The 27,507-nt window shown below is 43.1% G+C and overlaps 1 protein-coding gene across 3 annotated transcripts in view; it reads left to right on the plus strand.

Annotated features, from left to right (window-relative positions):
* PLA2G4C (phospholipase A2 group IVC) overlaps positions 1-27,507 on the plus strand; it is a 193,384-nt gene that overhangs the window by 48,577 nt on the left and 117,300 nt on the right. Inside the window, exon 1 of one of the 3 annotated variants that reach the window (XM_044275089.1) lies at positions 17,642-17,660. The exons of the other annotated variants lie outside the window; for them this stretch is intronic. The gene's annotated coding sequence lies outside the window, so the exon portion shown is untranslated. Of the gene's footprint in view, positions 1-17,641; positions 17,661-27,507 lie in introns of those variants that run through there. 3 annotated transcript variants of the gene reach the window in all.

The raw sequence follows: 27,507 nt of genomic DNA on the forward strand, positions 1-27,507 counted from the left end.
GTATGACTCATCAGTCTGCAGTGTCTCAGGGGAATGGTCACTCAGAGCCATGTGAAGTGAGCTCAGTGCACAGTTTTACACATAAAATATCTGTCTGATCTTTTACAAACCCATTCTGTGCATCAAAAACTATAATTCCATATTATACATTAGCCCAAAAGCTTGACCAACCCCCACCCACCACCACTGATGCAGATTTGTTTCCATTACAGCTGCGCTCCAGTTGTGTATAAACCTCACACTATGTATCTTTATAGATGCATATACAGCTCAGCTACATGTGTCTTCTCCAGTGTCTGAAAAGCTTCATATACAGCTCTGCTACATCTGTCTGTTTATCTCTTCAACCAGCACTGTATCAGAACAGCCGCATATTCAGCTCTGCTACATCTGTTTCTCTCTTCAAACAGCACTGTATCAGAACAGCCGCATATTCAGCTCTACTACATCTGTTTCTCTCTTCAAACAGCACTGTATCAGAACAGCCGCATATTCAGCTCTACTACATCTGTTTCTCTCTTCAAACAGCACTGTATCAGAACAGCCGCATATTCAGCTCTACTACATCTGTTTCTCTTTCACCAGCATTGATGCTGACCTGCCACATATACAGCTCTGCTACATCTGTTTTTCTATTCAACCAGCACTGCGTCAGAACAGCCGCATATTCAGCTCTACTACATCTGTTTCTCTCTTCAAACAGCACTGTGTCAGAACACCCGCATATTCAGCTCTGCTACATCTGTTTCTCTTTCACCAGCATTGATGCTGACCTGCGACATATACAGCTCTGCTTCATCTGTGTCTCTTTCACCAGCATTGATTCTAAACCGCCACATACACATCTCTGCTAATTCCGTCTATTTCCTTCACCATTAGTACTGTGGCTGAACAGCCGCTCATTCAGCTCTGCTACATCTGAATCTATCTTTCACATGCATTGATTCTAAACCGCCACATACACATCTCTGCTAATTCCGTCCATTTCCTTCACCATTAGTACTGTGGCTGAACAGCAGTTCATTCAGCTCTGCTACATCTGATTCTATCTTTCACATGCATTGATTCTAAACCGCCACATACACATCTCTGCTAATTCCGTCCATTTCCTTCACCATTAGTACTGTGGCTGAACAGCAGCTTATTGTTGCCGCAGTTTTTGTTCACATTTTTTTTATACTTTTCTTTTAGTCATTTTATTCCAGTAGGAAAGTTTATGGGAAAAGGCTTGAAAAAAATGGCATGGACTCAAAAAAACGCACCAAGAGTTATAAAAATGCCTCCCCCCCCAACCCAAATAAAAAATTAAAAAAACCTGTTTCTGAGTAGTTGCCTCATAGAACATTATTATCAGAGTGGCCCCTTTACACGCAGGAATAATAGCAGCACAGAACCGGGTGGCATCATTGTGCCCTTCACCGTCTAGCGAGTGCTGTTTAGGGCAGCCTGTATTCTGTAAATGGCCGGCAGGACGACTCTGCCAGCTGCTCTGCTATTACTCCTCCACCCTTATTATACAAGGAAATTGCTTAGAATGCAATCCCCTAATCTGTAGTTGGATCCCATGGCGAGGATCCTGCGGCCTCCCCTATACACAGCGTTCAGCCTATAGCCGCACTGTTTGGCCCGATTAATTATTACTGGTTCTAGTCTTCACTGGCGTGTCGGCGGTTAAAGGGTTTCTACCACCTCATTTGGACCTATGTCTGCTCTACCTAACCATGCTATTCTAAGACCTTTGTGTGCAGCCGTTACACAAAAAAAACTACTTTTATTGCTATGCAATTGAGCCTCTGGGTGCTATGGGGGCGTCTTTTCAGCACCTAGAGGCTCTGTCTACTCACCCTGTATTCCGCCCCGCTCGTCCGTCAAGCCCGCCCATCTCCTCTAGATTGCCAGCCTCCATCTCATTCATTCGCCGAATTCTCGTGCCTGCGCCGTGTGCATCTGTATTCAGCGCAGGCGCAGTGACTGTCTGAATGCTCCCTGCGCCGGCATCTCCACTGCGTCTGCGCCGTCTGTTCCTCTGAGCACTCGGACGTAATCGGCGCAGTGGAGATGTCGGCGCAGGGAGCGTTCAGACAGTCACTGCACCCGCGCTGAATACAGACGCAGGCGCAAGAATTCGGCGAATGAATGAGATGGAGGCTGGCAATCTAAAGGAGATGGGCGGGCTTGACTGATGAGCGGGGCGGAATACAGAGGTCTTAGAATAGCATGGTTAGGTAGAGCAGACACTAGCAGGTCCAAATGAGGTGGTAGAAACCCTTTAAGGGGTTAAACTGCACTTTTATAATCCTTATGGGGGGGGGGGGGTTCTTGCTGCATTGACTGAGTTCGCTATCTGTACGGAGACCTCATAAATATAAACAGTCTATTACTCACAGCCTCTCCTGCCCATTATCATGATTGTTTGTCACTGACACCTGTGTTTCAGGGTCAAAATCCTGGACTGTGGCAGCAGCGGCAGCAGCACGATTCTCTCCCCGGGATCTCCTCTCTGCACTACCCTCCCCCGCCTCTCCGGCTCAGCTGCTCTCACCCGATACAAAGTTATAGTTATAAACAGCAGCGCACCCCCGATCTCTTCACCACTCACAGAGGACATCAGGGCTGCGCTGGGAACTGCCAATAGATCACAAAGCCCCTGCTCCTCCGCTAATTTTCCTCAATTCTCTCCCCTGAAGAAATATGGGGAGCGCATGCGTGGCTCTGTAGCAGACGTGCGCGCTCTCGTGGGAATGATCGGCTGCCTGGGTGAAAAGTAAGTGCGGTCTGCGCAAGCGCGGCACATAGATGCGGCCCTGGAGCGGTGGCCGTATCTATGGGTTGCCAAGTGTAAACAATGGATCGGTGGGAAGGCAATTTAGCTAAATGGGTGCATTAAAAATAATAGAAGCAATTTAGAAAAATGAAGTATGGGATCAGTGTAAACATTTGAAACCTGATCATGAAGATGGGAATACCCCTTTAATATAAGATTTAACTTTTATTCTTATTATTTAAAATAAATATGAGACAGCTGAATTTAGTGAAACTGCTACGCTGTTTAGAGACAGAAGGGGCCAGTTATGTAGTACAGGTGAGAGGTACTGTGGCCGGTCAGTTTGTATATAAAGGACAACACTAGTATATTTTTCTAGAATTCCCTATATCTCCACCCTACTTGACCTACTCTAGTTCTGTGTGAAATGGTTTGAGTTATTTTATAAGTAGTGGAGAAGCTTCATCTCCAGTGAAGACAAAGTTCAGGTGTTCCATAGTCTCTTTATTGGTTGGTAAATTCAGTTTGTTGTTATGCATGAGTTCTAAAAACTGGGTGTGTTCAAGTACACTCTTATCAGACACATGTCTGTTTTATCTAACATCTACCATTCTAAACTCATAATTGCTGTTTGCCAGTACCATCATGATAAAATTAAAAGCACCTGAATAATTAAAAAATTAGCAATGGATGTGGAAGCACTGTGTAAACCAACCTAAGGTTGTTATCCTGGAGGTCCCCTAATATTCACCCTTGAATCCCTATACAAGGATCTCGACTTCGCTGCAGGGGAGCCACCAGGCCTTTACCTCTTGGAGTATTCCTGAAGTGGTTAAACGAGTGACCCACGGAGATCAGAGTAACTGGTGTGGAGCACTGAGGGGTCATGCAACTAATTAGTCAGAAACTAATGGAGGTCCGGCCAGGCAGAGTTTGTGTACATCTGTGAAACAGGTCTGAGGTCAGGGCACGCAGAAAAGGGTCAATATGGTCATACAAATAGAACACAGCACCGTTGCAGGAACTAGCACGCTAGATACACCTATTGTTCAAGCAGCCTCCCACAGGGCAAAGTGCTTTTAAATACACAAGCGTAACCAGACATAGGCTGGGGCAGAATTGAGGTGCATTACTCCAACCCATAAAGAGCCAGGAAGCATGCACATGCCCTACAGGTGGGAAAAGCAGGGCAGACAGAGAACTACACAACAGGAGGATGTGATGCATCACCCATGCCCACCTGGAGTAGGACGGCTGCAGGCACAGGTCACCATAGTAACAATGAGCCAGAGTCGAGTAATGGCATAATCCTCACATGGTTACCATCCAGCACTCCTTGACAGTTTGGGAAATCTGGTCTGAAAATCAATAGCAACTTTCTTCTATTATGCAACATTGGAGGGAAACTTAGAGAAAAAAAAGTACTGTTAAAATAGGAATCATTCCATGTCACATGAAATTTACTTTGTGTACTGTGTACATTTCTCATAGTATAATTATTAATAATAGAATATACACAGAAAATTTATTCAAGAACAGAAAACAAAAAAAAGTAACCTCTTATGTTCATTTTAACCCACAGAAGAACTAAAAATCTGAATTAAGATTCAGTGAAAAGAGAAACATAGGAGGGGGAGTGAATCAGTGCCCGTGCCTGCCAGGAGGAGCAGGATGATTGTGGGCATGGGCTGCTAAAGTAACAGTGCCCTCTCCCTTACACCCCCTCTTCTTTGGTACTGAAAATTGTAGGAATTTTTTTAACATAACTGGAGCATTAATATTTTCAGCAGGCTCCCACAACCTCCTTTCAGGACCCAAACTATTCCGGTCAATCAAAAAGTTTTACCTCTAATTATCTTCATGCCCAAGATGTTTTTCACCTCGTACAAACCTTCAGAGCTCAACACAAGAAGACAAACAGACAGGATGGCACTGCTTCAGCTTCCCCTCAAATTCCAAAAGGACACTTCCCCCTCTCAGCGGTGACACCAGGACCCACAATCGACTTCGGTGGTGCTCAGTCTCAACACAAACAGTCCCGCACAGAGTAAGAAGATACGAGAAGGCACTCACCATGAAGATCCAATCTCTACTTTATCAAGGTAAAAGGCATGCGGGTAGTCAATCAAATCGTGGTGCGCCACACAGGCACCATAAGGCAAAGGCCGTTTCGTGTGAGTTACGCTTTTTCTGTCCCCCTGACGTAGTGACGTCAAATACGGCACTTTTATACATAAGCACCGCCTCCACAGACATGCGCAGAGACAGCGCTACATACAATACATATAAAATATGCAAGACAATAGTTTATTAAGGTGCAGTAATCAACAGGTTTTATTGAAAGACACTTAAGTCATTCCGGTCATTCAGACCCAAAGGACCCAGGGCACTGGCTTTTATGATCCAACTGGCTTCTTTACGTAAGAGCTGAGTGTGTCTATCCCCCTTGTGGGAAGAAAGGGGACAATTTCTAGGCCTGAAAATGTCAATACCTTGGGGTCACCTCCATGCATTTCTTTGACATGCTTGATTAAATGTGGACATCCCCTACCCGACGTCACTGATCCAAAATGTTCCCTTATCCTCTCAAATAACAGTCTAATGGTTTTTCCTATATAGAAGTGACCACAAGGGCACATATCAGGTACATTAGAAACTTACTTCGACAAGTAATTAAATGGTTAACCCTATGTTGTAACCTTCCAAAGCATACCACCCTGTACTGGGGGTTCTAACGACAAAATGAACAGTTTCCACATTTGTGATTGCCTTTAGGTACATATTCCCTCAACCATGTGTTTGGTCTTTTTTCTAAATACCTGCTTCTAACCAACCTATCTTTCAAGGTATGGCTAAGCCTAAACGCAATAATAGGTTTGTTCTGTGCCAAGTCTCTCAAGGATTCGTCACCGCTCAATATGTCCCAATTCTGTTATATGGTTTTACGGATGGCATCCGCCATAGGACTATATTTGAATGAGAACATAAACCTATGAGCTTTCATGTTCCTAATCTCTCTTTTAGGACTCTTTTTACCCATTAACAGTGCATCCTGGGTGAAAAAGGCAGCTTTTGACATTGCCTTATGAAGGTCCATAAGGGGGTAGCCTCTCTTCAACAAACGTTTAGTGAGGTCAATGGCTTGGGATTTGAAATCTTCTTCCCGGCCATTGATTCTCCTTAATCTTCTATATTGACCATAAGGTACAGCTATTTTTACACTCTGTGGGTGGAAGCTCTCATGGCGTAACAGTGAGTTGGTCATCGTGGGTTTTCTGTAACCCCTGGTGACCAACTGGTTTTTCTCCACTGTCACCAGGACATCGAGAAACTCCAACTCATGACTTCCAAATTTATATGTGAACTTCATGTTCATATCGCTCTTTATATTAAGGTAATCAACAAACTCACTGAATTGGCCAGACCAAACAATGAATATATCATCTATATAACGTAAAAACTGTTGTATGTAGCGCAGAAATTTATTAATCAATGAATAGACAAATTTTTCTTCAAACCTAGCCAGGTCTTATGTTTTTCAAAGACAGCCATACCTTGTCTTTTGGAGAAAAATGAGGTAGGAATCTGCAACTTCATTCAGCAAATCTCTCCATCCGAACAGAGGACTGTAAGAGAGAGGCTTTAGTCTCCTGCCAGATCTGAGTGCAATTCTGCTGCCACCACCTCAGAAGACACTGACAGTAAAAGGGGAATACAAAGTTGATGGCAAACCCGATTAAGAAAAGAGCATACCAGATAGACTGAAATGGTTGTTATAAGAAAAATTCTGCCCATGGGAGCAAGAAAGCCTAATCATCCTGATGTCCTGAAGTGAAATGATATAAGTAAGTGGTCAAGACTTGATTGATACGTTTTACTTGCCCATTGTTCTGCAGACTGTAGATCAATGATAAGTCCAACTTGATGTTCAGGACTGTATAGATCACGCTCCACAACTTGGACATGAACTGCACACCGTGGTCAGGCATGATGTTTAGAGGTAATGCAATGGAGCTGAAATATGTCTCCCAGAAATATTTTCACCAGTTGACTAGCAGATGGAGACCAGGCAGGGGCACGAAGTGGGCCATTTACGAGAACCATTCAGCTACCACCCGGATGACTGTTCAGTTTGAGGAAGAGGGCAAATCGGTAATGAGGCCCATGGCAAAATGCTGCCACAGAAATTTGGGTACTGATAAGGAAAGAGGAGTCCTGTAGATCTTTGTCTTGGGATCTTGTTTTGAGCACAAGTTATACAAGCAGAAATAAACTCCTACATCTCTATTAAATGTGGTTTTCCACTCGTCGCCCTCCGTTATGCAGATCAAGTTGTATGTTCCTGGAAGGTCCAGCTTTGTAAAAATGATGACCCTGCTGAGCCTGTCAAAAAACTCAGGAATTACCAGCAAAGGATATTAGTTTTTTATGGTATTTTTATTTAGGCTGCAGTAATCAATGAAGTGATGGAGAGACCTATTCTTAACAAAAAAAGTCTCCTTCCAGTGAAGAGGATTTTCAGATCAAACTTCTCAACAGGTTTTCTTGAATGTACTTTGACATTTTTTGAGCCTCTGGCAAGAACAGTAGGTAGACACAGCTGTGGAGCAGAACCTTCAGGAATCAGGTCAATAGGATAATAGTAAGGATGATGAGGCGACAGTGTCTCGGTCTCCTTCTTTTCAAAGACCTCAGCATAACTGGCATAAACATAAGGCAAACCCTGTAAATTCTGATGAAAAGGTGGTGCATGGACAGTGTAATGATAGGTAGGGAACAATGCAGCCCTGAATTTCCCCCACACCAACGTCCCTAACGATGATCTGCCCTAGATAACGGCACTCAACTTGGCAGCAGTCCCTATTCTGACTAAATGCACAGGGCCTAAGTAGGAAAGAAGGGGGAGAGAGACTAATTAGGTCAGAAAGCAACACCAGAAATAAACAGAGAGTTCAGTACCAAACCGTGTGTCACGCTTCGGTGTGGGAGGGAAACACCACACCGAGCATAGGAGGGAAGGGAGGAACAGGGAATCAGGCCGGAGAACTAGGGAAGGAAAATGGACACCTCCTAGTGAAAACCCTAACCAAAATCCTGACTGAGTACCAGTATGAACAGATGCCAAAGGGTAGGTGAGTTCATACACAGGAATGGCCCCTGATTTAAAATACATATTTTTTGTGGGAATTTTTGCCAATGATCCCCCTCTGGTATATCACTGTCCGTGTTGTTGGACTATTTGTGTACTTCTAGTAAGTGGTTGCTGGCTGCAAATATGACCTGAAGGTTTTTCAGGTTCGCCTGCCATTAAAGTGAATGGGGCCAGCCGCGAACGCGCGTTCACGAATCGTCTTGGCCGGTGTTTCCCCATCACTAAAGATGGACACCTCCTAGTGAAAACTCTAACCAAAATCCTGACTGACTGCCAGTATGAACAGACCCCAAAGGTAGGTGAGTTCATATTCAGGAAAACCTAGAGTCCTATCTAGCCCTATAGGACCCTGGTACTAATGGCAGGGACGAGAATACCTGCTCCTCCAAAAGAAAGGACGAACAGGAGTCTCCTTCAGGCCTAATGCAAACAATATGGAAATCCAACACACAGAACCTAAACAAAATACAAAAGGGAAAGGAAATACTTAACTTCAAAGGAGCAATGGAAGCACCAGGAACTTAGTCGAGATCCAACCACAATCTATCCAAACGTCCAAACAGAAGCTATAAACTGCACAGCATTGTGGCAGAAGCAAATATACAGTAAATAAAGAAGGTTAAATGACCCTAATAGCCACACCTGGGGAAAGGTGTGGCAAGCACCAGAAACAACACAGATGTAATTTGATCCAAACGGAAAACATGTCAAATCAAACCACATGTTGCCAGTCTCACCGATCTCCTGCCAACTGTCGCGGGAACGTCCGTGTCAATACGTCAATACCAGGAGTAAATGTCTTTAGCAAAATCATGAGACGAAATTAGAATCAGGTCATGAAAGTCAAAGTCTGTTAACCAGCAATCCACAGTAGTAGTAACAAATGTGAAAGATGCAAGAACAACAATCACAGGCAATTATTTCCAGCAGTTGCCTTTTTAAAGGGGTTGTCCGGGTTCAGAGCTGAACCCTGACATATCCCCTTATTCCCCCACTCAGCCCCTCTGACATGAGCATCGGAGCATTTCATGCTCCGATGCTCTTCCTTGCCCTGCACTGAATCGCTGTCACGGAAGGTGTACAGGAAACAAGACAATGCAAAATGAATATATGACTCACTGGATCCAAAACTAAGGAACAAAAGGGAGACCCCTGCATCAGACCTGGCTCTCTCCCTGTCTGCTCAGCCTATGCGAAAATCCCAATGGTGGATGATCGCATATCCACGTACCTCGACTATATACCACCTGAACACCCTACAATAGTGAGGGGACACGACCACCGGCTCCCTACACTAGACACTGAAGGAGTCAGGGTCACCTGGGATCCAGCAAACAGAAAATCACAAATAAATGTACAGCACTTATCTTGTAGAAGGCTGGAAGATAGGATCAGCATGCACACACACTCCAGGAAGCCGCACACTAATGCATTATGGGGAGGAATTTAAAGGGATGCAATCAGTCCAACTACATGACAGCTGAGAGAGGCTAACGAGATGAGGAACTGAAATTCAAAACAAAGAAAACTCAAGGAGGAGGTTCTGAAAGGCTTCTGTCAGAGCTTCTCAGCTGTCTGGTTGTGACAGTACCCCTCCCTCTACGAGTGGACTCCGGACACTCAGAGCCCACCTTCTCAGGATGGGACCTATGGAAAGCCCTGATGAGACGAGTGGCCTTAATGTCCGTCACTGGGACCCACATCCTCTCCTCAGGACCATAACCCTCCCAATAAACGAGGTACTGGAGAGAACCGCGGACAAGACGAGAATCCACAATCCTAGAGACCTGAAATTCAAGATTCCCATCAACCATAATCGGAGGAGAAGGCAAAGGCGAGGGTACAATGGGTTGAACATAAGGTTTCAATAAGGACTTATGAAAAACATTATGGATCTTCCAAGTCTGAGGAAGATCAAGACGGTAGGCAACAGGATTGATGACAGACAGGATTTTGTAAGGCACAATAAACCTAGGACCCAACTTCCAGGAGGGAACCTTCAATTTGATATTCTTGGTAGACAACCACACCAGATCACCAACATTCAGGTCCGGACCAGGCACATGTCTCTTATCTGCCACACACTTATATCTCTCAGTCATGCTCTTTAGATTATCCTGAATCTTTTGCCAAATAGAAGACAAAGACGAGGAGAATCTGTCCTCATCAGGTAAACCAGAAGACCCCTCTCCCGAGAAAGTCCCAAACTGCGGATGAAACCTAAAAAATTGTGACTTCAGAGGACTCCTGACGACGGTTATTTAAAGCAAACTCAGCAAGGGACAAAAAAGAACACCAATCCTCCTGATTCTCCGCCACAAAACAGCGCAGATATGTCTCCAGATTCTGATTGACGCGCTCTGTCTGGCCATTCGACTGCGGGTGGAAAGCAGAAGAGAATGACAACCGAACCCCCAAGCGAGAACAGAAAGCCTTCCAGAATCTGGAAACAAACTGCGTGCCCCTATCAGAGACTATGTCTGAAGGAATACCATGCAATTTGACAATGTGATCAATAAATGCCTGCGCCAGCGTCTTAGCATTGGGCAAACCAGGAAAAGGGATGAAATGCACCATTTTGCTAAAACGGTCCACCACCACCAGAATCACAGTCTTCCCCGAGGAACGAGGCAGGTCCGTTATGAAGTCCATGGACAGATGTGTCCAAGGATGGGAAGGAATGGGTAAGGGAAGGAGAGGACCTGATGGCCGTGAATGAGGGACTTTGGCACGAGCGCAAGTCTCGCAGGCTGCCACAAAACCCTCAACCGACTTACGAAGCGCAGGCCACCAGAATCTCCGAGCGATGAGATCCACTGTGGCTCTTGCCCCCGGGTGCCCAGCAAGGACCGTATCGTGGTGTTCCTTAAAAATCTTGTGTCTTAAAGCGAGAGGCACAAACAACCTCCCAGGAGGACAAAGATCAGGAGCCTCTGACTGGGCTGCCTGCACCTCTGCCTCCAATTCAGGAAAAAGAGCAGAGACCACCACACCTTCAGCCAAAATGGGACCCGGGTCTTCAAAATTCCCACCTCCCGGAAAACAACGTGACAGGGCATCTGCCTTCACATTCTTAACCCCAGGGCGGAAAAGCAAAACTCTCCTTGATATTAGAAAAGGCCTTACGCGCCTCTACCGACCAGGAAGAAAAATCTACCCCCTTTCTGGTCATATCAGTGAGTGGTTTAACAACAGAGGAATAATTCAAAATAAACTTCCTGTAATAATTGCAAAGCCCAAAAAACGCATCAGCGCCTTCTGATTTTCAGGAAGCTCCCACTCAAGCACAGCGCGGACCTTCTCGGGGTCCATGCGAAAACCAGAAGCGGAGAGAAGGAACCCCAGAAATTGAATTTCTGGAACGGCAAACACACATTTTTCCAGTTTCGCGTATAATTTATTCTCCCACAGGATGAGCAAGACCTGACGTAAGTGTTCCTTATGAGTTTTGAAATCAGGAGAAAAAATCTAAATGTCATCCAAATACACTAATACAAATTTTCCCATTAAATGATAAAAAATGCTGTTCACAAAATGCTGAAAAACGGCTGGGGCATTCATCAAACCAAAAGGCATAACCAAATTCTCAAAATGGCCCTCAGGGGTATTGAAGGCCGTCTTCCATTCGTCTCCTTCTCTGACCCTGACCAGGTTGTATGCCCCTCTTAGATCTAACTTGGAAAATACTTTAGCCCCAACAATCTGGTTAAACAGGTCCGGGATCAGAGAAAGCGGATAAGAGTCACGAATAGTGATACTGTTCAGCTCCCTGAAATCCAGACAAGGTCTTAAAGAACCATCTTTTTTCTTAACCAAGAAAAAACCAGCGGCAACAGGTGACTTCGAGGGTCGTATGTGTCCTTTTCTCAGACTCTCAGAGATATAAGCACGCATGGTGACCCTTTCAGGTTGGGAGAGGTTGTATAAACGAGATTTAGGCAGCTTGGCGCCTGGGATGAGATTAATAGGGCAATCGTACTCCCTGTGCGGGGGCAAATCCTGAACTCCACTCTCAGAGAAGATATCCGAAAATTCTGAGAGAAAAGATGGTACAGTCTTAGTAGAAACCTCAGAAACAGATGTCGTGAGGCAATTCTCTCTGCAAAAGTCACTCCAACCATTTATTTGCCTCGCTTGCCAATCAATGGTGGGGTTATGTTTAGTGAGCCAGGGTAGCCCCAACACAAGAGAAGTAGGTAATCCGCTAAGGACGAAACATGACACATCCTCAACATGAGCATCACTCACAATTAAACGAATATTGTGAACTATGCCCTTTAATGATTTCTGAGAAAGTGGAGTGGAATCAATAGCAAAAACAGGAATATCCTTTCCCAAAGTGCACACCTGGAAACCATGAGTTATCGCTAAATGATTATCAATGAGATTGACAGCTGCTCCACTATCTACAAAAATCTCACAAAAAATGTTCTTGCTCTCTATCGCCACCCTGGCAGGCAGGACAAAACGGGAACTACAAGCAAACGGAAAACCTTCAATTTCCGCCTCAACCCTGCCAATAGTAACAGATGGAACATTTTTAAAAGATTTTTTTCCTTTTTGTTTCTTTATTACTCCCAGAAAACTGCCTGAATCTCCTAGAGAGACAAACATTTGTCAAATGATTTATACCTCCACAACAAAAACAAACCTTCCCATGCGGGCTGAATCTTCTATTGTCAGAGGTAATCAACCCCAGCTGCATGGGCTCCTGCTCAGAAGGGGCTGACAGCGACTGAGACCCCTGCGCATAGAATGAGACCGCTGCACTGTCCTGGGACTGAGTATGACAGGAAGGAGAGATCTCTCCTCTCTCTCTAAGACGCCTGTCAATACGAACGGCCTGAGACATAGCACAGTCCAAGGAGATAGGCCTCTCATGAAAGGCAAATGCATCTTTCAATCCCTCTGAAAGACCATGGCAAAATTGACTTCGGAGTGCAGCATCATTCCAACCAGTATCAGCTGCCCATCTCCGAAATTCTGAGCAGTACAGGGAGTGCAGAATTATTAGGCAAGTTGTATTTTTGAGGATTAATTTTATTATTGAACAACAACCATGTTCTCAATGAACCCAAAAAACTCATTAATATCAAAGCTGAATATTTTTGGAAGTAGTTTTTAGTTTGTTTTTAGTTTTAGCTATTTTAGGGGGATATCTGTGTGTGCAGGTGACTATTACTGTGCATAATTATTAGGCAACTTAACAAAAAACAAATATATACCCATTTAAATTATTTATTTTTACCAGTGAAACCAATATACATTTCTGACATTCAAAAACAAAACAAAAACAAATCAGTGACCAATATAGCCACCTTTCTTTGCAAGGACACTCAAAAGCCTGCCATCCATGGATTCTGTCAGTGTTTTGATCTGTTCACCATCAACATTGCGTGCAGCAGCAACCACAGCCTCCCAGACACTGTTCAGAGAGGTGTACTGTTTTCCCTCCTTGTAAATCTCACATTTGATGATGGACCACAGGTTCTCAATGGGGTTCAGATCAGGTGAACAAGGAGGCCATGTCATTAGATTTTCTTCTTTTATACCCTTTCTTGCCAGCCACGCTGTGGAGTACTTGGACGCGTGTGATGGAGCATTGTCCTGCATGAAAATCATGTTTTTCTTGAAGGATGCAGACTTCTTCCTGTACCACTGCTTGAAGAAGGTGTCTTCCAGAAACTGCAGTAGGACTGGGAGTTGAGCTTGACTCCATCCTCAACCCGAAAAGGCCCTACAAGCTCATCTTTGATGATACCAGCCCAAACCAGTACTCCACCTCCACCTTGCTGGCGTCTGAGTCGGACTGGAGCTCTCTGCCCTTTACCAATCCAGCCACGGGCCCATCCATCTGGCCCATCAAGACTCACTCTCATTTCATCAGTCCATAAAACCTTAGAAAAATCAGTCTTCAGATATTTCTTGGCCCAGTCTTGACGTTTCAGCTTGTGTGTCTTGTTCAGTGGTGGTCGTCTTTCAGCCTTTCTTACCTTGGCCATGTCTCTGAGTATTGCACACCTTGTGCTTTTGGGCACTCCAGTGATGTTGCAGCTCTGAAATATGGCCAAACTGGTGGCAAGTGGCAAGCTTTTCTTAGTTCATGGAAAGTTATTTTGCGCCTTGGTTTTTCCACACGCTTCTTGCGACCCTGTTGACTATTTTGAATGAAACGCTTGATTGTTCGATGATCACGCTTCAGAAGCTTTGCAATTTTAAGAGTGCTGCATCCCTCTGCAAGATATCTCACTATTTTAGACTTTTCTGAGCCTGTCAAGTCCTTCTTTTGACCCATTTTGCCAAAGGAAAGGAATTTTGCCTAATAATTATGCACACCTGATATAGGGTGTTGATGTCATTAGACCACACCCCTTCTCATAACAGAGATGCACATCACCTAATATGCTTAATTGGTAGTAGGCTTTCGAGCCTATACAGCTTGGAGTAAGACAACATGCATAAAGAGGATGATGTGGTCAAAATACTCATTTGCCTAATAATTCTGCACTCCCTGTATGCACCCTAAAATAGTACCAATCAAACCATCATCTCATACTGAAAAAAATGAGCCCCTACATAAAACAGTCACCCAAAAAATAAAAAATAAACTATGGCTTTCAGAATATGGAGACACTAAGAAATAATTTTTTTCCAAAACGCTTTATTATGTAAAACTGAAACAAACAACCAAAAAAATATTTTATATTGTCGTGTCCGTAACAACTTGCTTTATAAAAATAGTAAGCAGGTGGTCAGTGATGCATCCGTGAAGCTGTCCGTGAAGGATCCGTGTTGGGTCCGTGTGTCCATTTTTTGCTATCCATGTTGCATCTTTGTTTCACTGACACTAAACAGCTGAAAAATCATTTTCAAAGCATCTCTTCTTAATGATCCGTGAAACACGGATGCAACACGGATGGCATGCATAGTTTTCACGGACCCATAGACTACAATGGGCGTGATGGATCCGTTAACACAAACAAAATAGAGCATGCATCCATGCTAAAAATACAAATCCACGGACTGTGCTAAAACACTGATGTCTCAATACACACATTAAGGCCTCTTTCACACTGGCATGTGCGCCCCGCTGCCGTATTGCGGACCGCATTTGCGGATCCGATATACATGGGCGCCATTCCGTGGGCATTCCGCATCACAGATGCGGACACATTCACTTCGATGGGTCCGCAAATCCGGAGATGCGGAACGGAACCACGGAGTGCTTCCGTGGGGTTTCGTTCCGTACTTCCGTTCCGCAAAAAGATAGAACATGTCCTATCTTTTTGCGCAACCGCTGGATCGCGGACCCATCCAAGTGAATGGGTCCGCGATCCGCTGCGGCTGCCCCACAGACTGTGCTCATGCATTGCGGCCCGCATTCTTCAGGCAGCAGCACGACCACGCCGCACACGCCAGTGTGAAAGAGGCCTAAATTGAATGGGGATGTGTGCTGTCCGTGGAGAACACTTACAGCACACGTCCGTGAAACACTGATGTGTGAATGAGGCTTAAGGCTGTTAGCATTGATTGGACAGTGTCAGAATGGCATGCCCCCCCCTTCCAGTCTGGTAACATCCATCTGTCAATTAAGTTATATATTTCTAGGAGCAATAACAGAGGGACATTACAAAGTAAGGCCTCTTTCACACGAGCAAGTTTTCCGAGCGGGTTCAATGCGTGACATGAACGCATATCACCGCACTGAATCCTGACCCATTCACTTCAATGGGTCTGTGTACATAAGCCTTTTTTTTAACGCATCAGTTCTGCGAAAAACTGAACAACTGAGCGCAATCGCAGACAAAGCTGACTAAACTTGCTTGCAAAATGGTGCGAGTTTCACCGAATGCACCCTGAACCCATCCGGACCTAATCCGTCACGCAATATAAATATATAATTATATAAAAAGGCTCCAGAATAATTATTTCATAAGAAATGTATGTCTCTATTTTGTCCGTTTTTACAGATCCATCAGGCCCATTATGGTCTATAGGTCTGTGGGAAACACAGATGCCATCCGTGTTTCACAGCCCAATAGAAGGAGATCCAATGAAAATTTATTTTGAGCTCTACAGTGTCCGTGAAACACTGAGAGCAAAAAACGGACGCACGGTCCAAACACGGATCCTTCACGGACATCTTATCACAGGTTTCATCACGGACATGTGAATGAGGAATCATACTGTGTAGTGGACAGGCAAAGAGGCTCAGAAAGTTTATCTGTATTGAGAGTTCTACGAGACTCGCTTAGATCAAAAAACATTTGGGGTCGATTATCAAATTGGTGTAAAGTAGAACTGCCTTAGTTGCCCATAGCAACCAATCAGATTCCACCTTTCACTTTTGACAGTCCATTTGGAAAATGAAAGGTGGAATCTGATTGGTTGCTATGGGCCACTAAGCCAGTTCTACTTTACACCAGTTTGACCCCAGGTGAGATTTCATTTTCTGCTGAGCTCTGCTACGTAGGTGTAGGTGGGAGTATTTGGAATATTTTATTTCAGTGACTAATACTTTGGTAACTTAGTCGTGTCACTAATTGCCATGTGTGACTAGTAAATGTGTGACAGAGTATTAATTACAGGTCATGCTAGGTCACAGATATGTACCCTCCAAAAGCACAGAAATAGCAACTCACATCCTCCAGCTTTTAAACATCTTCCGAAGTCAGTTTTGGATAGTAAAGGTAGTTTGACCTGTTTTATCTGTAACCATACCATTACTGCTTAAAGGGGTATTCCCATCTCACTGATCACAGTGTAAGCTTTTACTTAGGTGCCATGGATCATTTTTATAATTCTGTTGCTTTATCTAATTCCCACCCTTTTTGACAAAATCCTTTCTCTCCTACCCCATTGTTGTATGAAGGTAACCATTAGATACGGCCACCACTTCTCTCCCGAATCCAGGGGCCGCGCTTGCGCAGAAGATACTTTATTTCCACCCAGCCGGCCGCTCATTGCAGTCCTGAACGCGCAGGTTGCCGCGCATGCGCAATACTTATTTCTTTGGTAACAGTCTCAGGCCCCATGCACACTGCCGTGTTTCACAGCCGTGTGCGGGCCGTGGAACCGCGGCCTGGATCCCTCCTGAGAGCAGGAGCGCACGGCGTCACTGGTTGCTATGACGCCGTGCGCTCCATGCTGCCGCCGCAATACAGTAATACACTGGTATGATCTATACCAGTGTATTACTGTACTGTGCCGGCAGCAGGGAGCGCACGGCGTCATAGCAACCAGTGACGCCGTGCGCTCCTGCTCTCAGGAGGGATCCAGGCCGCGGTTCCACGGCCCGCACACGGCTGTGAAACACGGCAGTGTGCATGCGGCCTCATACAGAGCAGCGCATGCTCTGTATGCACCACGGAGATAGGACTTGGAGGACGTGACCTGCATCTGAGGATCATGAGAATAAAAAGCCTATGTGAGTGGCAGGTGTACTAATTCATTCATCCCCAAATCCACCACCAATTTTATATTTTACGACAATCAAGGGGGTAATCGGACGCTGATGCAGGACACTATGCAGTGGAGGGAGGCTGGGGGAGGACGCTATGGAGTTCATGGACACTGGGGGAGGACACTATGGAGTGGGAATACTATCCACATGAATGAGCACGGAAGGACTGAGTTCTCAGTGTGACGTCATACAGAGGAGTGGCCGGCCTTCACTCAAACTGCCTAAACCCGTCCAGCCTTAGAAGCAGGAAACCAGGACGTGAACAGCAGAGCTGGCAGCAGGTGAGCATGAATTAGCAAGATGGGAAAACCCTTTTAAAGGGGTTGTCGAAGTTAGTTTATTTTGAAATAAAGAAAGGTATACTCCCCTTATTAGGCTCTCTCCATTCCAGTGCCACCTCTCTGCCAACATGTTTTTGGCCTCAGTGGTAGGGAGGATCAGAGGAGCAGCATTGGCATGGAGGGATATCCTATTGGTGAGTAGAACTTTTTTTTATTATTCTAATACCATTGCTGCCTGGAACCCTATTAAGCTTTTCAGGATACAGCCTATTATTAATTTTCATTTTTTTCCTCCCTACCTTCCATGAGCCATAATTAGTTTTACTTACTGTTCAAATAGCTGTAAGAGGGTTTGTTTTTTTGAAAAACAAGTTGTATTTTTAATGGCACCAGCAAACATCAAAAAAATTCTTTGTGGGGTGAAAATGGAAAAAAAAATGGATTTTTTTTTATTTTTTTTTGGGCATTTACAAAAAAAAAATACTCACTGTAGTACACAAATGTATTGTAATGCATTGCAAAGGGGATCAGACCCCCAAAAGTGAAAATAAAAAATACAGTAAAGGGAAAAAAAAGTGTTTTTTTTTTTATAAAATTAATAAAGTAATACAATTAATAAAGTAAAAAAATGGGGGAAAAAACACCCCTTGCCCCTTATTTTATAATAAATAAAAAAAACACACATATTAGGTATCGTCACGTCTGTAATGACCGGCTCTATAAATATATCACATGATCCACCCTGTCCGATTAATACCATAAAAAAATTAAATAAAAACTGTGTAAAAAAAAAAGGCATTTTTGTCACCCTACATCCCAAAAAGTGCAACACCAAGTGATCAAAAAGGTGTATACCCCCCAAAATAGCACCAATCCAACCGTCGCCTCATCCCGCAAAAAATGAGCCCCTACCTAAGCCAATCACCTAAAAAATAAAAAAAAAATATGGTTAAGAATATGGAGACACTAAAACATCATTGTTTTTTTTTTTGTTTAAAAATGCTGGTATTGTGTAAAACTTAAGTAAATAAAAAAAAAGTATACATATTAGGTATCGCCGCGTCCGTAAGAACCTGCTCTATAAGAATATCACATGACCTAACCCCTCAGATGAACGCCGTAAAAACAAACAAAAAAAAAACGTTATCTCATCCTGAAAAAAATCATACCCTACCCAAGATAATTGCCCAAAAACTGAAAAAAACTATGGCTCTCAGGCTATGGAGACACTAAAACATGATTTTTATTTTTTATTTTTTTGTTTCAAAAATGAAATCATTGTGTAAAACTTACATAAATAAAAAAATGTAGACATATTAGGTATCACAGCATCCGTAATAACCTGTTCTATAAAAATATCACATGACTTAATCCCTCAGGTGAATACTGTAAAAAAAAAAAAAGTGTAATAGCAAGCGATCAAAAAGTCATACGCACCCCAAAATAGTGTCAATCAAACCGTCATCTTATCCCCAAAAAAATTAGCCCCTACACAAGACAAAAAATGTATAAAACTATGGCTTTCAGAATGTGGAGACACTAAGGAATTATTTTAGTTATATTTGGTATTGTCGCGTCCGTGACAACCTGCTCTATAAAAAATACCACATGATCTAACTTGTCAGATGAATGTTGTAAATAACCAAAAATAAAAATGGTGCTTGTTACCTTGCCTCACAAAAAGGGGACATGGTGTCAAAAAACCAGTCCAGAAAAATCTGCCTTCCAAAACCGTATGGCATTCTTTTCCTTCTGCGCCCTATTGAGTTTTGTTTGGCTGTTTAACCCTTGCTTTGTAACTGGAAAAATGGGATTCAAATGTAAAATCTGCCAAAAATTTGAAATTGTGAAATTTTATCTCTATTTTCCATTAATTCTTGTGGAACACCTAAAGGGTTAACAGAGTTTGTAAAATCCGTTTTGAATACCTTGAGGGGTGTCGTTTGTAAAATTGGGTCATCTTTGGGTGGTTTCTATTATGTAAGCCTTACAAAGTGACTTCAGGCCTGAACTGGTCCTGAAAAAGTGGGTTTTTAGAAATTTTCAGAAAAATTTCAAGATTTGCTTCTAAACTTCTAAGCCTTGTAACGTCCCCCCCAAAAAAATGGCATTCCCAAAATTATCCCAACATGAAGTAGACATATGGGGAATGTAAAGTAATAACTATTTTTGGAGGTATTACTATCTATTATAGAGTAGATAAATAGTAATTAGCAAATTTTAAGAAATTTGGTATTTTTTTTTATAAATAAAAATGTTTGTTTGTTTTTTTACTCCATTTTACCAGTGTCCTGAAGTACAATATGTGCCGAAAAAACACTCTCAGAATGGCCTGGATAAGTAAAAGCGTTTTAAAGTTATTCACACATAAAGTGACACTGGTCAGATTTGCAAAAAATGGCCTGGTCCTTAAGGTGAAATATGACCATGTCCTTAAGGGGTTAAAGCAACGTCCATCCGTTACTTTAAAGGGTATCTGTTACATGTACACTTGGCAGCTGAAGACATCTGTGTTGGTCCCAACTTCATATGTGTCTGTATTGACGAGAAAAATTATGTTTTAATATATGCAAATTAGCCTCTAGGAGCAATGGGAGCATTGCCATTACATTTGCATATATAAAAACTTCTGGTTCTCAGCAATGCGGGCACATATGTATATGGCACCAACACAGATGCCTTTAACTACCAAGCGCACATGTAACAGGCCAGCCAGTTGCATAGATACAAATCTGCTGAGAGATGCCCTTTATATCACCAGCCCACAGGGGCGTAGCTATAGGGGGTGCAGAGGTAGCAGTCGCTACCGGGCCCAGGAGCCTGAGGAGGCCCAAGGACCCTTGTGCTGCTTAAGAAGACACCAGCATTATAGAAAGTGCATGCTGGTCAAGTTACACCTCTGGCTGGAATGAAGGGGTTAGGTCAAGAATTTGGCATGGGGCGGAGGTGCCGTTAAAATTTTTGCCTTGGACGGCACAAAGGTTTGTGCTTCTGCCCCTGGCCACAAAGCACTATGGGAAGGGGGGCCCAAGCTGAACTCTTGCACTAGGGCCCATGAGCCTTTAGCTACTCCCCTGCCAGCCCATGAACTGCATTGCTGCCTCCTTCTGAAGACAATGAGAGGCAGACATGTAGCAACTGGCGGAATTTGGGTGCGTTGTCCTCAAAATTCCGCTGGCAAGTTCCACCATGTGAACAGGCCCTGCAGCAAATGGATTTTGGCAGGTGCTCCTATGGCCAACAAAATTATGGGTGACTAAGTGATGCATTAGCATATTGTGTATATGATACAGGCATCACCTATTTGTCAGGGACCTGTAGATCATTTACGTTGATATTAACTGTTTGTTTGTGTAGCTGTGAGAATCATACTTTCACTTTGTGCCGTGACCGGTTATCTAATAACTCTTCTCACTCAATTACTAAAAGGTCATAAAAACTTATTTAAGCCACATTCTTATCAGTCAGAAAATATTTGAGCTATGAGTGTTTAGGAGTTCAAAACTAGGGAGAGCAGTCAGCTGAGCTGCTTGATGGAACAGAGTAAAGACAAACGTCAGACTACTAGAGCATCTCTAGGCTATACAGAGAAAATAGTTCAACATTTTAATTAAGACCAACTGAAAAAAGGATTTTTAGCTCAATGCATTAATAAGAAAAAATCCCAAAGGTGTCCATTGCCTTTAACTTTTAAATGAGCAGTGTCCGTGAATTACGGATGACACATGGAGGGAAAAAAACGTACACCTGAATCAAACACAGACTATTTTACATATGAAACATAGTCCACATGCACACGACCATTGTGTGTTTTGTGGTCCGCAAATCGCGGATGGTGTCCGTGTGCGTTCCGCAATTTGCGGAACGGCACAGGCAGCCTTTAATATAACTGCCGCAAAAAAATATAACCTGTTCTATTCTTGTCCGCGCTTTGCGGACAAGAATAGTACAGGTCATATTTTTTGGCGGACCACGGAACGGAGCAACGGATGCGGACAGCATCTTTTGCGGCCCTATTGAAGTGAATGGGTCCACATCCGAGCCACAAAAACGGCGGCTCGGATGCGGACCAAAACAACGGCCATGTGCATAAGGTAATAGACTGGTGTTTTCACGGACGTCAAATGGACATGGAAATGTGAAAGAGGCATAATGGAATAATGAGTGCAGAGTAGTTCCACGGGCATAATGTACATAGTGATGACATAGTTCAATAATAAGTCACACAGTGATGTCACAAAACGCATTGTCACAAAAATAAAACAGTGATGTCTGTCACAGAACAGATAAAATGCAAAAAGTACTAAACATTTCCATTGTCCATACACATCATTAACTGTACATAATGAATGTCTGAGGAGATGGGTCCCCTTAGTTTTTGGGCCCCACAGTAGCTGACATGTCTGCTACCCTAGTCCCGTAACATCCATGGGTATAAGAATGTTTTCAATTGGTCTTTATTAAAAATATTCAGCTATTCTGTTAAAATAGGTTAACTGTTTCTCTAGCTGTGTGAATCATACTTTTAATTTCTTTGGGTCAGTCATCTAATAACCCTTATCTCTAAATGACTAAAAAGTAATAAACACTTATTTAAGCAACATTCTTATCAGTAGGATATTACTGATATTGAGCTATAATGATTGTTCATAGTGTCAGAGATAAGGAGCCCGTCAGGTGAGCTACCTAATGGAACGGAGAGAAAATTCAGATCTTGTTACTAAACTCAGCCCTGTACAGCGAAAAGGGATCCAAATTTTATACTAAAGACCAGTTGAAAAAATGATTTCTTAATTTTTTTAGCTAGGGAGGCTTGTCACCATCTGCCATTAGCTGTCCCGCCCGACACCGAATGTTTTCATCCACGCACAAGGAGAAGCTGCGGTGGCGTGCGGGGACCAGGAATGGCACGGGGAGTCAGGTAAGTAGAATCAGTGTGGGGGCCCAGGCATATGGGGGGCATTTCCAGGCTCAGATAACCCCTTTAAGGAACATCTGAGTTGCAAGAATACCCTCTGACAATAAGAAGTATACACTCACTGTACAGAAGAATAAGCATATGACTTTCTGGCCCTTTAGAACTGCAAGATAATTTTACTTCATCTACCTGCTGAGTGAAAAAAAGAGTTTCCCATTCAAAGCAGAAACCAGCTTAAAGGGAATGTGTTATTAGAAAATGACCTATCGTTTAAATCACGTTTTTGTGTTAAACATTTTTAAAGTATTTTGATATTAATATCATTTAATATCTTAAACCCTTAGTGACCACCCATACGCCTTTTTACGGCGGTCACTAAATGGCCTTGGGCTGGGCCGCCACTTTTTTAACACTTTACATGATGCTGGAAATGGCGCCCGCCACATGTAAAGTGCTGACAGAGGAAGCGGACTCCCTCTGTCTCCCATCGGCACCCCGCAAATGCGATCGCGGGGTGCAGATGTGTGTGAAGGCTGGCAGGGCTCTGATGTAGGCCCCAGACCAGCCTTCAGTAATTTCCAGCAGGCTGCGCCTCTCTGGCGCAGCCTGCTGGTCAATGTTAGAATAGCATTGCCATTAAAATGCAGGGATAATGCAGATCTGTCCAGGCACCCGGCAGGGAACCAATCAGAGTGGTCCCGGCCTTTGAATCTCTGTGATTGGTCAGTCATATTTAACTGACCATTCGCAGTGTTCAGCAGCGCAGTTCCAATCTCCTCAGTGAGTGTTGAGGAGATCGGGGCTGCACTGTTAAGTTCACCCATTCAGCATGGCCGAGCAGGACCCTCATAATTATCAGGATGCCAACCCCCCCACCCCTCCCCATCCCCACAATCATTCAGGATGGCCGAGCGGTAGTAAAGTGTCAGCTGTAACATACAGCTAACACTCTACTATAACGGCCGACATTGGTGCTGACACTGATGTCAGCCGTTTAACCCCTTCCATGCTGCGGTCCATAGGGACCACTGTATGGAAGGGGTTAACAGGGAGGAAGCTCCTTCCCCCATCGGGCGCAGATGGTTTGATCATAACAGAGGGAGGGAGCCCCCCCCCCACATCGGGCCCCTGCTCTGCTGTGGCAGCGTCCCAATTGTTACCATGGCAACCGGCCACCTTAAGCAGGCATCATGCTTGCCGTGGTATATCTAAGGCTGATCAGGTTCCTGCTAAAGGCAGGAGCCTGATCAGGCTAAGTGTTATCACAATACACTGCAGTACACTATACAGTGTATTGTAGAGCCATGAGATCTAATCTTAACGAACCAAGTGGGTCTGGTTTACAAAAAGTGTTTATAAAAATAAAAATCTAACATTTCCCCATATACGCACATTTATAATTGGGTAAAAATGAAGAAAAGAAAATACCCTAAACATGTTTAGTATCGCTGCGTTCATAACAACCAGCTCTATGAAAATATCACATAACCTAACCCCTCAGGTGAACACCGTAAAAAAATAAAAATAAAAACAGTGCCAAAAAAGACATTTTTTTTTTGTCACCTACCATCACAAAAAGTGCAACACCAAGTGATCAAAAGGGTGTATGCCCCCCAAAATTAGTACCAATCAAAATGCCACCTCATCCCGCATAAAATGAGACCCTACCTAAGACAATCGGCTCCAAAAAAAAAAGGTATGGCTCTCGAGCCAGAGTTTAACTGTAGCCAGTATTAACAGACGACACGAATATATAACAGGCAGCGATATATATTTTTTATGTTAGTCAGTAGTGAGGGACTTTGATCATGATACCGTGGCTTTTGTAGGATAGAAGGCGATAACTGGTTCATACTGAGGGTGAGAGTCGTATTTACCAGTAGGATAAGTAGGATACTACTATATAGTCTGTATCCTAACCTGGTACCCTCACTTAGGATACCAAACTTACATAGGAGCAACAGTGTTAGTACATTGATATAGGTACCCAGCGAGATTAGCAGAGAGTACCATATGCTGCTCCTAATTATGGTATTGTATTCTTTATAGATGATTAGACGTGTGGTCCCCTTGAGTTTAAGTAAAGCAAGATAATAAAGTTTGTTTCTTATTTTCATTTTAGCTTCCCTACAAATAACTGTGAATCAAATGCACCAGTGACGCGATTGTGAATATCCATTAATAATTGCTGTGATTTGTGTTATATATTCAGAATATGGAGACACAAAAACATAATTATTTTTCAAAAATGCTTTATTATGTAAAACTGAAACAAACAAAGAAAGTAGACATATTTGATATCATCGCATCCGTAACAAGCTGCTCTATAAAAATAGCACATGATCTAACCTGTCAGATGAACATTGTAAAAAAACAAAAAATAAAACCAGTGCCAAAACATCTATTCTTTGGTTACCTTACCTCACAAAAAACATAATATAGAGCGAATAAAAATCGTATGTACCCCAAAATAGTACCAATAAAACTGTCACCTTATCCCGTAGTTTCCAAAATGGGGTTTGATTGTTTCTACTATAGGGTCCATCTGTGGGGCTTCAAATGGGACATGGTGTCTAAAAACCAGTCCAGCAAAATCTGCCTTCCAAAAACCATACGGCGCTCCTTTTCTTGTGCACCCTAATATGCGCCCATACAGCAGTTTACCACCACATGGTGGGTGTTTCTGTAAACCGCAGAATCGGGGTAATAAATATTGAGTTTGTTTGGCTGCTAACCCTCGATGTGTTAAAGAAAAAAAATGGATTAGAAATTTAATCTCCATTTTCCTTTAATTCATGTGGAATACCTAAACGGTTAACAAAGTTAGTAAAATCAGTTTTGAGTAACTTGAGGGGTGTAGTTTCTACAATGGGGTAATTTATGGGGTGTTTCTACTATGTAAGCCCCACAAAGTGACTTCAGACCTGAACTGGTCCTTAAAAAGTGGGGTTTTGAAATTTTCTTTAAACTTTTAAAATTGTAAGCCTTCTAACGTCCTAAAAAAAATAAAAAATTTCATTTACAAAATGATGCCAACATAAAGTAGAGATATGGGTAATGCTAAGTAATAAATATTTTATGAGGTATCACTTTCTGTTTTAAAAGCAGAGAAATTGAAATTTTTTGTAAATTTGAGATTTTTTCATAAATAAAGTTTAAATATATTGACTCAAATTTATGACTATCATGTACAATGTGTCGCGAAAAAACTATCTCAGAATTGCTTGGATAAGTAAAAGCGTTCCAAAGTTTTTACCACATATAGTGACACATGTCAGATTTTCAAAAATAAGCCTGGTCATGAAGGTGCAAAATGGCCCGGTCAATAAGAGGTTAAACAAAACCCAAAAAATCCTGCAGTTTTTGCACTGGCCACTAAGCCAAATAATTGCCACCACTTCTTGGTTTATACAAATCACTTTACTGCACTTGTACTCCATTCTAATCCTGAATCCTGCCTGTAATGATATCACCTCTGTGAAAAGATAAGACAGTATCCACCATTTACAATAGGTTATTGTCAAATTTTCTCAATTCTTCCCTTGTACAATGACCTCTGCACAGAGCATGCCTTGAAAACGTTCTCGTTGAAGTCAATGAGGTCCCCTCCTAACCAATGGGTCTACGGCCCATGTGGCTGCCGTACAGCAATTTTCTTAATGCTTTCTAAATGCTGTTAAAAACAACTAAGGCAAGATGCCCGCCCCCCCCCCCCCCCATAGTCATGTTCAGAAAATAGAACAAAAAAAATCAGTAATCAGAAAATAAAAACTGATTATATAAAAAGGATTTGTGTGTGTAAGCTGGTTTTAACTGCAGAATAAAATGTAGGTGGCTCATTCTCTTTAAATTGGTTTTCCCATCTCAGACAGTGGGGGCATATCGCTGGGACCCGCACCTACAATGAGAACGGAGCGGCTGCATGCACAGCCACCCTCCATTCATTTCTATGGGGCCGACAAAAATAGCTAAGTGCTGGCTCAGCTATTTCCATCTGCCCCACTGAAATTAATGGGAGCATGGGCCGTGCATGTGCGGTGCACTCCCATTCACTTCTATGGGAGCAGCGCTTGGTGGTGGACGGACCCCTGAAAATCCAGGGTCCTCCAGCCACAACACTCCCTGCTTCGTTCTCGTGGGACCCGCACCTATCAGACAATGGGGGCATATCCTAGCAATATGCCCCCATTGTCTGAGATAGAAATACCCCTTTAAGTCTACTAAGCTTGGACCTGTCCAAGATAGAGATACTGCAGATGGACAGATAAACTATCTTAAACCCAAGACAAAAAAAAATCCTTGGTCTAATTTTGCAGATAATAAAATCTATGTGATAAACAGGTAGTGCAGACTGGAAAATAAAAGTAATCTGCTACAAGCTGCAGGCATTCCCTGCAGTGTCTGTTTTTTTAAAACCTGTTGCTGGAGTTTACATACCTAGAGGAGAGTCAACAGATTCAGGGATTTCTAGCTGGAAATCATGCATTCTTTCTTGTGTGAAATCATGCATGACTCACATTAAGCACACAGCAGCTCTCACCTTCCCCTTCACCAGTCGAGCATGGATGACGCACCCGGATGTGTAATGGTAACTTTGAAAATGTAGGAAATCCAGCTAAAAAAATGGTGGAAAATTCATAGCTTTATTGCGGCATAAAATCTTCGACAAAAACAGGAATGTTCGGTTACGCGTTTCAGACCACTAACAAATATTGGTCCTTCCTCATGACTTGAAGTCATGAGGATGGACCGATATTTGTTTGTGGTCTGAAACGCGTAACCGAACATTCCTGTTTTTGTCGAAGATTTTATGCCGCAATAAAGCTACGAATTTTCCACCATTTTTTTTAGCTGGATTTCCTACATTTTCAAAATCATGCATGACTGTACCCCCCAGGAAGGTGTTTCCTTTAAAGAGGTTGTCCATGC

The sequence above is a fragment of the Bufo gargarizans genome, chromosome 1 (assembly GCF_014858855.1).
Source record: "Bufo gargarizans isolate SCDJY-AF-19 chromosome 1, ASM1485885v1, whole genome shotgun sequence".
In the NCBI taxonomy this organism is placed as follows: domain Eukaryota; kingdom Metazoa; phylum Chordata; class Amphibia; order Anura; family Bufonidae; genus Bufo; species Bufo gargarizans.